This window comes from Protopterus annectens, chromosome 10.part0 (assembly GCF_019279795.1).
Source record: "Protopterus annectens isolate FY-2018-M chromosome 10.part0, PAN1.0, whole genome shotgun sequence".
NCBI lineage: Eukaryota > Metazoa > Chordata > Ceratodontiformes > Protopteridae > Protopterus > Protopterus annectens.
The window spans coordinates 1,491,763,084-1,491,778,805 of record NC_056744.1 but is presented as its reverse complement, the minus strand read 5'-3'; positions in this window follow the sequence as shown (position 1 = coordinate 1,491,778,805).

Below are 15,722 nucleotides of genomic sequence, written 5' to 3'. Positions count from 1 at the left end.
GTAAATACAGATGTTTTAATATATTAGTTTATATACAAAATATATTTAATTATAACATCAATTAGTTATGTCATTTCCTGTTTAAGGTAACTATTTTAGCATAAAAGGAAGGGATGGGCATTGTAACTTTGTTTCTGAAGAAGATAACATTAAAAAGTAATAAAATCCCTGTTATACATATTTATATAGATATGGGCAGGGATGTACGAATGTCTCCATATACCCCAGAATGCAGGAATTATCTGCAAATACACATCACAACAGCTGCCCGATGGAACCACACCAAGGCTGCAACAGTGTATAATCCACTCACTCACAGATCCCTGTCCCTGAGGACTGTCACCCTGTACACAGACACAGGTTTGCAGGTAGTGTAAATGTACAATGGCTGCAATGCAGGCCTTGGACAAGCCATATTGTCCCTGCTCACATGTCCACCTATCCAACTACAAATAGCCACATATGGCCAGAATGGTAAGTGTACACACATAGTAGGGATATTACCAGGTATCCCACCCCTTAGGACACTAGATACAATAACAGTACCGGGCAGTATCACTCTGTAGGCCACACATGCTGTCTAACACAAGGCCACTTTGCGTACTCCACAAGTACTGTATCCACATTAACATATACAATAGACATAACCTGTGGCATGTGCAATAGGTACTGTGGACTGTAGTATGTAGTGCTAGATAAGTAGGGGTTCTAATCTCACATCATCCAACTCTGTGTGTGTGTGAGTGTGTGTGTGTGTGTGTGTGTGTGTGTGTGTGTGTGTGTGTGTGTGTGTGTGTGTGTGTGTGTATGTGTGTGTGTATGTGTGTGTGTGTGTGTGTGTGTGTGTGTGTGTGTGTGTGTGTGTGTGTGTGTGTGTGTGTGTGTGTCAATATATCACCTCACAGCACTTCAGACAAGCCAGTATGGGCTATCTCTGTGCAATGGCTATGCATTTTATGCCCTGTTATTAGCTGCTGGCTTCAACATTGGCCTCCCTTACAAGGCCTGCTGATGTCATCCACCTTAACAGAGCTGGCTGAGAGTGTAATACCAGATAAACAGCATGGCACATGTGATAAATACTGTGAGCTATAGTGTGTACTACTGTATAGGTAGGGGTTCTAATCTCACAGCATCCAACTTATCTGTGTGTTTAACAACTTGTGTGTAAATATGTTCCCATGCAGCACTAGAGACATGTCCATGTGGTCTACCCCTGTGCATTGGTTATGCATTTTATGGCCCTGTGACTAGCCACTGGCCCTAAATTGCTCTCCTCCACATAATTATAATTGATATCCTCCACTATCTAGAGTTGTATTTGCAGAATACCCAGGTGACATGTAGCAAGTGTAGTAGAGTGTGTCACAGGGTACAAAAGCGTGATGATGCTGACTGACCCCATTGCCCCTGATGCAGTGTTCTACACATATGCACCTAGGGAGCCATGCTTGTATACTGGCATATCTTGATGATGTTATATCTCTGCTGTGCTGCCTTGACATCCTGTGCCACTGTATTGCTGCCATGTGCCCATAGTTGAACCGCCAGACTCCTGGGACAAAAACATTCACAGGTCCATGACATATCTGTCATTCTGCAACACTACCACCAATGTACCATCAGGCAACAAAGATACACAATGTTCAATGCGTAGTCATGACACATGCCAGCATACAATACCTATTGTGGCCCACAACAACTGCCATGGCATAACACTACTGCACTACACACACATCATGGGTCACTCGCCGGATGTTTTAGGCTGTCATGGAAAAGTAAGACAAAAGCAGTACATTACCACCTACACTATTATGTATGGTAATCCACACAGACTCATACAGATGAGGATCCATAACTGCATTACATGTCCCACATTTTCTCATCTCTGATCCCATGCACAACACACAAACTCACAACATCATACTCAGACAAGTCAGGCCCTGTAGAACATGCACATCACTTACATCCAGTTAATGTTGCCAGCACAATACACCTGTGAGATATGCAATATGACAGTGTATGTGATAGAACTACACATAAAACCCAGTGCACCTATCCTAAGGATGATATGCCAGTTTTAGTATCACTACCTCAGGTATGTACCATCTCGCTATCTTGTTTGAACAGTAATCATGGAATAATTGCCTCATGTATAGCAGGCTGCATAGTTGCCCATAACTATAAGTGCAAACATGTCAATGTTTGTACAAATACACACTAGTCATTCCTTAGGGTATGCACTGTAGTTAACTGCTCTGAAATGTAACATACAAATATCCTACTCTGCCTAAGCACAACAGTTGTGCACGAGGCAGAATGGCAGCCCTTAACTTTCATAGGGTATATATGATCCGTAAAGCAACAGTATCACTTACTAGGTACAGGACAACAGACTCTGGCCACACCTGATGGACCTATGAAAAGGTGAGGGAGAGGTATTGTCAGTAACACAAAATGTTGCAGTGTTACAATGTGATATGTCTGTATATCCACATGTACAGTAGCTAATGTGATACTGACTATATTGCTGACATTCTGAATATGTGTGTACAACTGTGCATAAATGCCAAGTATCCCCACCAATGCAGAAAGATCTGACACCCATGTGCAGGTATGTAGAGCCTGCCATAATGAGTGATACAGTATTGTACTGGTGAACACAGTAAGCTTACCTGGACACTCCTGTGATGTGGACACTGTGGCACCTACCTCCAGGATGTATGGTGTGATGGATGCCTGCCAGCTCTTGGTTGATCCTAGATTCACCAGGGATTTCTCTGTGGCTGAGAGTGGTTGTTCTGTTGCAGGCCCACTGCCAGTGGCAGCATGATACCTGGTAACAGCAGCTGACCTTTGATGTGCAGCATTGACCATATCCATGACCCGGTGTTGGACCTGCTCATAGTTCCTGTCATGTTGGCCAATCTGATTTACAGCCCTCACAAGGTTGCCCCATGAGGCTGCCCACTGTTCATGATTGTGGCAACCCCTGGAAATCAGGATGTGATGATGGAGTCTGAGGGCATCCGGTATAGCATCATTCTCTGCAGACAAAAATGGTGGATGTCTCCATCAGTACATCCTTCCTGCAAGACAAGTGGGGAACACATTACAGAACCAGAAATGTGGATGTCTACTATGTGCAGACCCTACACACCCATAATGGCTTGCACTATCCATTGCTCTTTCACATGTCATACCCCACAGTCTGGCAACACACTACATGTGTGGTTATCACCAAGATAGTGGCAATACTGGGTAATGCCCCTGTGTGCTGTGACAGATTCTGCTATATGTCTCTACACCCATCACTAAAGTCTACTGTGGTGTGCCCCCATGGGAAAATCCCCAGTAACATGTCATATGGCCACTGTCGGATAAATAGCAGTGTGCTGTTACTATATGGAGACAGTCCAGAAACACTAGTATGCCAAAATGACAGACAGCAATGTAAACCTGCTGTAGTATATGTTCCCTGTAGGCATCATACCTCTCAACTATACAGATATTTGCAGAATGTGAACGTTTGCCTTATAGATGTGTTTTTTTGCACAAACTCGTGGCTGTCTGACAAATTGATGTCCAATCATTGATGGTTGCTGTCAGAATATTGAAACAGAATCTGACTATCACATGTCAAACCCCTCAGACAACATTTATGCTACAGTATCTGATAGTCTATTCACATTATTACTTTGTATGGCCAATATGTATACTCTGTCACTGAGTCGGAGCCTTTGTTGCCTCATTAATTATGGCTTTGTCCTGATTTCTTACTGTAGTAGGTTGAGAGATATGTTAGGTATAACTCTCAACCAAACAGGTATAAATGTCCACAACACAGGGACTTAGCCAGAGGACATCAGAGACATTCAGGGACACTTTTACAATATTAGAACTATTTATGTGTGCCATTGACAGACTGAGAGGAGGTGAATTACAGTACTTCATGTGATGTTACAGGAGTGTACAGCCTTACTTACTGTCACTATGTGTTATGTGTAAGCCGCCATCTTTACTACAACAGCTGGCTATTGAAGGAGGGATTGACAGTGACAGAGCAGAGATGTGATTCAAAGCAGGGACTGAGAGGCATGCCTGTAGCTGTTGGACAGCAGAGTATCACTGATATATCAATTTCATAGATCTAATACAAGCCTACTGTTATAAACCTTTTTCCCCATGCCTCCATCCTCCCATCTGCATCCCGTTTTATGGGGAAATCTAGTATATACCTGGTAGAGTGATGTATTGCTTTTTTTGAAGTGTTCCTCTGCAAATGCTTTGCACATACGCCGTCTGTGTGAGTAGAACCACATGCAGACCTGTTCCCCATAAGCAGTTGCTTGCCTTTTGTAGGTAATGTTCATTAACAGGTTGCCTCTGCACCAATCTGTGACTCAGAATTGCTAATGGCATCCAAAGCAGCTGAATTGCACTATCATTAGCCAATGACATGGCACCACAGTGCAATATTTAAGGCCTTCATGTAGGTCTTGGTTCCGTTTTTAGTGTATGAGATAGACATTACTGAGAGAGTAAGCACAGATACTTTCCACTGTAGAGATGAATGAAGTATGTCCACAGTTTTGCTTCATATGTTTAGTCATTGTCCCATGACATTGTGGCCATCTGGTAGTTCACTGGCAAACAATGTGGGTTGAGGTCAGTAAGGGGAGAGAGACATGTGAGTGTCACACTTCATACCCATAAGAATATGCATGCTAATGTGGTAGCTTCTGTTCTATCTAATTACTATCTTTGCAGTGGCAAACTGTGAAACATGTCCCTATCTGTGGGCCTTTGCCCCCCCCCCCCTTAGATATGCTTTGTCTGCATGACCTGTTATAGGGGGTTGGGAGATATGGTTGGTTTGTAGCAGCTACCTTAATATACAGCTGTCATGTCCAGGCTGCAGCTGCCACTATAGACTAGGACACATAAGTTCATAGGTAGCTACTAGGCTATTGGCCCTAGGACCTACATAAGCCTAGCCAAAAAGGTACCCTGGCTTTCTTCATCCAAGAAAATTATTTTCCTGTACCCCTGTCAAGCAGAGCCACAGAGGTGATCCCCGGGGTGAATTTCCTATTTCCCATCCAATCATCAAAATTTTTCTTGAAGAATGCTAATGAGGAGCTTTGTTTGATAAAGATAGGTAGTTTGTTCCAGAGTATGGGAAGTCTCTGAGACAAGAATCTATCCCTCCAGCATGTTCTGTTTATTGTGGTGACAATGTTTAGGTCCCTAGAGCGTGTAGCTTGGAGATGATTGGGATTTCTTTATGTGGATTATTCCAACAGCTCTGGGTTTCACATAGCTTTGTATGTTAGGCAGAGATTGCCTCTGATTAGATGATATGCAACAGAGTAAAGCTGGAGTTTTTTGAGATGGTCTGCGTAGGGCATCTGTTTGAGGCTGGTAATCCTCTTTGTGAGGTATTTCTTTGACCTTTCCAGTTGTTGTAGATGTCTTGTGAGGTACATACCAAAAGTGGCATTGTACTCTATAATGGGTATAATGAGTGACGAGTAGAGGGGAACAACAACATCTTTTTTTCCTGGATGAGAAACCTTTTGTGATGAGGTGTGCCATATAGAAGGATTTCCTGACTACTCTGGTGATGTGATTATCAAAGAAGAGACCACTGTCTACCTGTGTCCCAAAGTCTTTTATCACACTTTTGTTGTTAAGTAGACTACCACCTATGTGGTAGCTCATGGGTACAGAGTTTTTACCTAAGGGGATGACAATGCACTTTTTGACATTGAGCTTGAGGCCATGGCTTTGACACCAGGCATCTGTCTCAGTGAGGCTCTTTTGTAGGATGTCCGCATCATTAGGAGTTTCTATTATGGCTCCTAGTTTACAGTCATCTGCAAATTTCATTAGCCAAAGACTTTCTGTGTTAGCCTGTACTGCAGAAAAGTAGATACGAAACAGGAGAGAACCCAGGACTGAACCCTGTGGTACTCCACTTGTCACTGGTCTGAAGTCAGATTTGGTGTCTGCTACTTTCACAGTGTGGGTTCTGTCAGTGAGCCAGTTGGCAACCCATCTTGTGACATAGGGAATTATATCTAGTTTAGTGAGTTTATCTATAATTCCAGAGTGGGGGATGGTATCAAAAGCCTTGGTGAGATCTAGATAGGCTGTGTGAACCAGCTTACCCTCGTCTACGGCTTTGGTGACTGCTTCAAAGAAGTCTATCAGGTTTAGGAGACATGATCTGTCTTTTACAAACCCGAACTGGGTGGGGTCCAGAGTTTGGATATTACCAATGTCTTTGATTATAAGTTCCATGATGATACATTCCATGGTCTTGCAGACCAGGCTCGTTAGGCTAATGGGGTAGTAGTTCCTGGGGTTTGTGGTGGCTCCCCCTTTGTGGAGTGAGATAACTGTCACTGTTCACCATTCAGTGGGCACAAAGCCTGAAGTGGGGCTATGATTGAACATGGTGCTTGGGTGGGGTGCCAGTTCATTCTGTAGTTCATGTAGAATGCAGCCTGGAATGTTGTCAGGTCCCATAGATGCTGTGTTCTCAGCTTTGGAGAGTGTGGTTTTAACCTGTACAGCTGTGATTACAGGAACTTTGCATTCTTACAGTATAGAGATGGGCCTTTAGGGGGTGAGGGGGGTAAAGTTAGCACTGAACCTATCTACCAGGATGTTGGTAATATCAGTTGGTTCTGTATATTTAGTGTCATTGTGCTGTAACTCAGAGCAGATCTGAGTGTTGCCAGTGAGATTCTTGACATAGCTATGGAATGCTTTGTGGTTGTCTTTAGAATCAGTGGCTATTTTGTTTTCATAACTAGCTTTGGAGGATTTTATGAGGGGATCTCAGTTTCTTACTGAGGCTGACCAGGGAGTTCCTCCAATCATGGGATTTTACTCTTTTTTTCAACAGTTTATTTCTTCTGTTGTGCGGTTTGTTTATGGCAGGGGACCACTAGATTGGCTTCCTTTTATGGAGGATAGCATCTTGGTTCTGTTAGGGATAGCACGATCCATGCACTCATGTAAGTGCTTATAAAGTGCATTTGTGTAGGATTCAGCAGCCATACCTCTATTGTCCATCTGCATTGACTGTAAACACTTTGGAGGCCAGCAAGCTGTATATGTAACTGTGGCAACAGTGTCAGCCCTGTCATCACAGCAGAACCAGGGTGAGGGTACCCTTTACAGTCCAATCGAAGCATGTGCTTAAAGTACACCTGTTATGCAAAAGTGCCAATAGCAGAGTAGTAGGTGACATATAGGTAGGCTATACAAATATGTGCAGTGTCTCCCTTCCTGCAGACCTTTGACTTCCAAAACTGGGTAGCAGATAATTCAGTAGCAGTAACCTATGGGGAATAAATTTGCATGACTCAGTCGTTACTTGCTGTCTACACAACAATATAATTGAAGTGCAACACACTGGATTTGAAGCCAAGACTGTGCATGGCAAAATGTACTCATTGCAAGGCATTTAACAGACTGAACTACTGAGTAGGTGCTGTAACAGGTGTATTTGCCAGATATATGTGCACATATACAGCTGTGACACAAGTTGTCTGCATCCGTCATTATGTGCATGGCTTTCACAGGCAGTTGTTCTGCAACACGGTCCCAGTTGAACATATGTACTGTGCCATTGATGCCTTAGCAGGTATGGTTAAAGATGTTGCAGATAATAGGGAACAATTACCTGCTATCCCAGACCTCCCATTCTGCCATTATTTATTTGGCTATCTACTGGTGTATCTTTTGATCAGAGTCCCAGGTACACTAACATTTTTCCCATTAGGTTCAATTTCAGTCTGTTGGTGGCAATCAGTATGTTTTGCTGAAAACATATGTTTGAATTAAGGTCTGTGTGGTGTAGTGCATTAGTGCAGTACACTGTAGTTGACAGTGGCCTAGGTTTGAAATGTGGCAGGGGTGATTATTTTGTACATATGCCTAACACTGTGAGAAACACATAAGTTCATTAAGGCACATTAAAGCTCATTTAAGTGGGTTTGTGTGGCCACTTAGCTCCCTGCAAACCTGTGCTAAAATATTAAAAAGAAGAGAAAAAGGGAGTCATAGCACAGGTATGAAATGGGGCAAGCAAGGGGGAAAAACATAGTTGAAAGGCAGGTAGGGATGTCCAGGAAGGGTGTAGGAAAGAACCATAGCTTTCCATTTCTTGTACAGCAACAGTTGTGCATTTTGACTGATTTTGTGGATGAATTTAGACTCTCAAACCCCAGAGAGAGGTGAGGACAACATTAATGTGTTGTCAAGCCAAATGGACTAAATTAGTTGTGTCCATTGGACATGTGTGTGAAATGGAGAGGTATGTATGGGGTGGTATTATTTGTGGGACAGGTGCCTAATTCTTTTTTTTTTTTTTTTTTTTATAAGGAGAGAGTAGAATGTTGTGGAAGGGATATCAGTATGTGTGGGAAGGTAAGTTGGGTAGGAGAGAATGCAATTGCAGACAGACAAGACAGCAGACAGGAGTGGTGTGTCACACATAAGGGGGAATAAAACCTTGTATGGGAAGGGTGTTGTGGAATCTGAGATGCATGTGCCTCCAGATGGCAGCAGCAGCATGAGTGACTTCCCCACCCATGGGAAGTTGACACTGCTCCTTCACTGCCTTGAAGTTGGGTGTGCTGGAGGCTGGGTGCCAGGGCCAGCTGGCCCCACCAGGTTGTTGAGTCTTCCCTCAGTCCAGAGAGCAGGTGATGTCCATAGCTCCTATGAACAATCCTGCTCACTATGGCCAGTACTTGATCCTGGGTGACTGCCACCCCTCTACCACTGCTCCCGGGGGGGCAGGCCCCATCCCCTGAGGCAGTTGCACACAAAGGTGGTGTAGGGCCAGCAGAGGGGGCACCACTGGCTTGGGTCCCAGATGTGCCAGGACCTGGTGTCACAGCTGGCTGAGGTAGAATAGGTGGATCAGCAGGAACGGGCCTACCCTGAAGTACTGTGGATATGGAGGTATAGCAATACGCATAGGTTAGTTATGAACAAAACTATTGTTAGTAATAGCATGCCAGAACATTGGAAATAGCCCCAGTACAGTTCAATGCATATTATGTAAAGCACAACAACAGATGACAGGACAGTCAGTATATTAACAGCATGCCAGTAAAAGTTGCGGCATAATGCCAACAGAATAGGTAATTCAAGAAGATATGCTAATATGCAACCATTTTAATAGATAATAATAAAACACATGCCCCAAAATAAAATGTAACAACATATGTTAATAGTAAACCACAACCAATAAATAACAATAATAAATATATGGAGATAAGGGGTGGGGAGAGAGAGAGAAATACAGTCCATTAATACCATTATAAGCTATATAGTTGACAGCAGTACCACTATCTAATCTACAGGTCTGTCCTTTCTTTATGTGTAAAAGTCCCCTATAGCTGATGTAGCATGTACATACCTCTCAAGCTAACCACATGGGACAGTATTGGTCAAGCAGTAACAACTGCAAGTACACAACTACAAAGAACACTTGCACAACAGGTGTACCTATATAACTACCAAGGTGTACTGTGGGCTGATGTAGTGATACTTTGCTATTTTTTATTTTATTTTTTTATTTTTACATTTGCTAACCAGGTTAGTCTGTATGGATTCCTAGAAGCCCTTTTTCAGTAGAGACCCGACGAGAAAAGCTCTCAAAAAAAGTTAAAGTAAACAAACAGTAAGAACAAAGATTAACACTGATCACATTTTAAGTATACATACTTCTGAAGTAATTACATAACATGCAATAAAGGAATATATAGAATGGATAGAAATACAATACAATAGATATATGGAAATGTTCACGTAGTATGGCAAGAAAGTAAGCAGAAATATGGTAAGACTAAGGTCAATACATTGCTGAACCAAAGTACTAAGCATGAGGTAAGTAAATATATAGATAAAGTTGTGTGAACTTTGGAAGTTAATAAATAAATTAAAGAACAGTAATAAGGGATTACGGAATTGGGTGTAACATGAGCTAACTAGTATGGAATATGACAGAAAAATGTGTAGGTAGTAGTAAAAGAGAGAGAAGTGAAACAGTTAAGTTAGGTTATCCCTGAATGTTTCTTGGGTATTAGTTTAGAGCATGAGCATATCCAATTTGATAGGAAAAAAGATTTAAGTTGTTTGTTGAAGGATTTTTTGTCTTTAAGTAGTCTAAGGGCTAAAGGGAGTGTGTTCCAATTTTTTGCAGCTGAGTGACAATAGAGTATTTTCCCAAAAGTTTTGTTTGGCTTATGAGCTTCAAGAAAGTATTGATTAGTACTTCTTAGTAGGCATTGAGGAGTATAAAGTGTCAGAGAATTTGCAAGGGTTGGGCAGGATTTAGGATTGTTTAGTATATTGTGGGCTATAAGGAGTTGGGATTGAGGCAGTAAATTGGAAAATTCAGGCCAGTGTAAAGCCTTTAATGAGAGGCAGTGATGGAATTTTAAGGTTGATTTGCAGCAAATCTGGCTACTTTGTTATATGTGGTTTCTAGTTTGGATATTAGGTTACTCTGTAGATGGGTAAGAATAGGTGAAGCATAGAGTAGAGATGGTAGAAGCATGGATTGGGCAAGGGATGGCCTGGATGCACAGGGAAGAACATTTTTGTGATGGTAAAGCAGACCTAGCTGTTGGTGTTTTTTTTTTATTGAGCTATGAATGTGATGGTTGAATTTATGTTCATCAATTACTGCTCCAAGGAGTTTTGTTTGAGTGTCAGTAGAAATTTTAGTTCCATTAAGGGATGTTACAGAAAAGTTCTGTTTTGCATGTTCCAGATTTTTAGGTAGGAAAAGTAGTAGCTTAGTTTTGCTCGCATTTAGCAGGAATTGGTTGGATTGTAGCCAGTTTTCAACTGAGTGGAATGAGTATTGTGTAAGGGATTGAAGGTTTTCTATGTTGTCAGCAGAGTTGATGATGGTCGAGTCATCAGCATACTGAATAAGTTTGGATTGGGGGCAGGATGAGAAAAGGTCATTGGCAAATACATTGAAGAGGAGAGGGCCCAATATTGATCCTTGTGGGACCCCTGTCCTAACTGCTAGAAAGAGGGAGTAAGAAGAGTTCCATCTAACAGCCTGGTGTCTATTAGTAAGGCAATCACAGAACCAGGAGGTGGTGGAGTTTGAGAAGCCTAGATTGGAGAGTTTATGGTGAAGTATGGTATGAGATACGGTGTTGAATGGTTTTGACAGGTCCAGAAAGAGGGCTGATCCTATTTTGCTATTATCCCTGACTTGAGCAATGTTATTAGTAAAGGATACAAGAGCAGTAGCTGTGCTGTATGTGGGGCGGAAGCCATGTTGAGTTGGTGTGAGTAGGTTTTCTTGTAGCAGAGACTTTTTTTACTTTTTATGGAATAAGGGGATAGAGTAGGGGTAAGTAAGGAATAATGTAGAGGTTTAGTTAAGAAAATAATGAAGAAGTGGGTTAGTTAAGAGGGTGGTGATATAGTAGTTTAGTTAAGAGAGAGAGTGGACCTAGAGGGGAACAGGTGGTAGAAGAGGTGAGAGAGAGAGTGAGAGAGGTGACTCAGAGGTGGATGAAGATGTAGAAGGATTGAAAGAGGTGTAGGCGGAGAGGTTTTGTTTGTTGTGCTTATTATGGAATGGTTTCAATGAAGAGGTGGGTTATGGAGTCTGTTATTTGTGGGTGGAATGGTGTCAGAAGGTGAAAAGATAGGAGTACCAGGTGAGAAAAAGTTAGGATTTATTTTGTGATTTTTAGGTTTTCAGCTGGATGGTTAAGAGGATTTTTAATAGTTCTGATATATTTATTGTCTGTTGTAGTTAAGTTCCCTATAAGGTTAGTAAGATAAGGTTGAAATTTCAATGGTCAAGTTCCAAGTTTTCCAAGTTTTATCTCTGGTCTCATGAGTGTAGTTTTAGTTTTTTTTTATCCATATTGATGTTGAATTTGATGTGAGGGCAAGAAGGGTTGAAGGTTGAGGATGGATAGAAAGGTGTTGTTGAAGTGTAGGGGAGAGTTTCATCGAGGTCACAGTAGTGACAGAGGAATTTGCACAGAGGAATATGTTTTTAGACAACGCTTGTGACTGAGTGGATACAGTAAACAGGGACAATGTGAGTAACACACTAGAGTAAATAACTATCATGCCTGCTAGGCAGGCATGTATAAAGATACAGAAAGTGCAGAGGAAGGAAATGCACATCAACATGCATTAACTGCAGCAACCTGTACACAGTAATCAGCAATGTATTCCTTATTAAAGATTAAACATTTTACATTATATTCTTTTCTTTATTATTATTATTTATGCTATTTTCTCACATTCCTGGCTATTTTCTTACATTCCTCTGTGTCATCTAAACACAGAATTGTCATCTCATACAAATATTTACCTTACCAATTCATTTCCCCTGTCATTTTTGTGTGTTCCTGATTAGACTTACATGATTGCTATTGTGCAAGATTACATTGTAATGCTACATAGCATTTCAAACCCTGGTCTGCTCTGTGTGTGGCAAAAAATGCACTTTGTGCAGCATTTAGCAAACACTTACTGAGAGTTGATCTGCTGCTGACTGACTGATATTTTATTACAGTTCATTTGGCCAAGTAAATATGAATACTGTGTAATAGTAGTACAGTCATGCTACACTGCAGCAGTTGTAGTGTACAAAAAAAAATTTCAAGACTGAAGAGAATCCATGCATACTTCAGGGGCAATCTGTGTATTACTAAATAAATAAAAAGCAGTACACATATATAGTGTAAGTTGTGTTGAAATATTCAGAAGTCAACAAACAATATCTGGCTGTTATACCTGACTGGCACCATACCTCACACCCTGAATGCAGTTCATGTGTCATTGCAGAACAGTTATCATACCTTCATTTAGGCACTGATATTATTTCATGTTTTTATTGCAGAACAGTTGTCATGATTGATTTGTTTTATTGCACAACAGTTGTCATTATGCAGGTGTTGAAATACAGCTGTAATTCCACAGTTATGGCATTACAGACTTTATTGCATATACTTTATTATGATTAATGCTTTAGTCTTCCCTGCTTATGGCACTACAGTTGGCAGTATGCAATTCTTGCAGTACAGGTGTAAGTTTACATTCATTGCAATACAGTCTTTACTGCATATATCTAATCACAGTTAATGCTTTTCCTTTCTTGCTTATTTGAATATAGATAGCAAAATACATCTGTACCCACCACAGTCATGGTGCAACCTGGCCAAGCGCCCAGCATGTGCCTCAATGTTGTGAGCCCTCTCCTCTGCAGCTGTTGGGGGAGAAGCACACCATTATGCATACCAGTTTAGCAGACATTCAAGATTAGATATTGATGAAACAGAGGTAAAGGTACTTACATACATATGGGACATTATGGTTTTTGATAAGGAGTCCAACCATGACCCTGGACTCCTGAATGCCCCAACGCTATGCCCAAAAGATCAAACCCTCAATAACGCCTGCCATTGTATCCTTCAGAGACAAAACTCCAATGAATTAGGCAGTATTCCCACCTATTGGGCTTAATGTAGACTGTTTTCCTACCCTTACATGCCACTGGACAACATTTAAGAAAGTGCCGCATCACTTAGCACCACACAAACCAGGGTGGCTGAGCTGAGTGGTGCACAAACTCAAATACACCGAATGCTTGACAGTGCTTAGCAGTGCAATAACCAGCCAAGTGGTGCCAAGCAGTACATAAAAATGGTCAACCATTATTTTGTTTATGCAGTGCTTAGCAGGTCTTAGCAGAGCTTAGATGAGTGCAATGGGCCAGCATTTAAAAATAATTACCAAAATTTGTATTTCAAAAATAAATGCTTACTTGTCCTTCCATATTTTCAAACCATGCATGTATTCCACATGAGGCTGTAACTCTACCCATTTAGCTACGTGGATATGAGGAATTCTACTATACCTTTACATATACCTATCAGGTACTTTTAAGCAGTGCTGGGCATCGCACCATGCAAACATGCTCAGCAATACTTAAACTTGACCTTTAAATAAGTAATTAAATACATCCAATTTCTATTTTTAGATGTCTGGCTGGTGTCTTTGCACCACTTAGTATTGCTACACTCTGGGCTGTACCGTGCAAACATGCTTTTTAATAAAATTTAAAAAAAAATTATATTACATTGTTATGGAATTGGGCAGTGCAAGGAGTGTGTTACTCATCTGCGGACACAGTTAGCACCACACTCCGTATAATGATTTAATAACCATGTTCCACAGCTCTCCCTTGGCAATGTGCCATGATTAACTTACATGGCACGCTGCCTAAGGGGTACCATGTATGCAGAAATGGTAACATTCCATGTAGGCTTTACACTATGCCTACATGGATTTTATTAAATCTAGGGCTTTGTGTTCACTGTACGATACTCTTCAAATACTCTCCTTAAACAGAATACACTCAACTTTTCACCAAAATATCACAACAATTTTATATACAACTGCTGCCTGTACAATCCACTAAGTTGCATTTGGGCTTTCTCTTTAGTAACTTCTACCTCTGTAAAATCTTTGAATGTATAAATGTAAACAGAAATGTAACTAGTCTGTGTTTAACTGGAACTTAGTATAATGCAATGTAAGCAAATGAAGCTATTTTCCTTGAGCCTCTGTTAAAATGGATATTACCCAGTCGGACTTTCCCAGTAAACAAAGACAAATAAATAGATAAATACTGTGGTACGCTAATATTGCTGAGTATGTATAAAAAACTCAAAATATCTCTCCTGGATGATGTGTATACTGGTGTGCAGTGAGTGCACACTTGGCCAAGGATAGCCATGGGATTATACCAGCAGGATGGTAATGCCGAACACATTAGGCCATGGAGTGTGAGCATGTGTATATGTGTGTGTGTGTGTGTGTGTGTGTGTGTGTGTGTGTGTGTGTGTGTGTGTGTGTGTGTGTGTGTGCACGTGTGCATGATGGCCCCTGTGAGCATGTTGAATGGAACAAGGACAAAATCTTAGACAATGACAATAATTACACAGTCCAGTATGCCAATGGTGACAGTGAGGTACCAAAGGCAGAAAAGCAATTGCTGCTAACAGAGACGGCTATCAGCAGGTGCTTGGCAATCACCACAATGTAGATTACTGTGTGTCAGGGGACAGACCAGGGGTAAAGGACAAATGTCAGCGGTTCTTCATGTGGAAATGGCACCAACATGGACATATGGTGGACGAGGCACAGTCATAGTTTCATAGGTTCATAGGAGGTTACTAGGCTAATGGCCCTAGGGCCTTTACAAGCCTAGCCATGTTACACCCATATTCCCTATTTGACCTTGGTTAGATGGTTGTTATTCACAGAGAGAGTCTATAATTAGCACCGACTGCACCCTGTCCATGAGGGACACAAGTGCCACCCCTAAGGTGAATTTATGGTCTCCCATCCAGTTGTCTAGGTTGCACTTGAATAGGGTCATTGAGGAGCTCTACTTCATGTGAACTGAGTTTATTCCAGAGGAGTGGCAATCTCTGGGAGATATATCTGTCTTTCCAGCATGCTTTGTTAATGTCACAAGCTAGGTTGAGATCCCTGGAGTGAGTAACTCTGGTCTAATTTGATTTGTGGATGCACAACATTTCCATTAGGGCAGGATCAGAAACTGCTCTATAGGCCAGGCACAAGTCACATTTCAGCAGCCTCTAAGATCCAGAGTACAGTGGCAGGGCTTTCAGTCT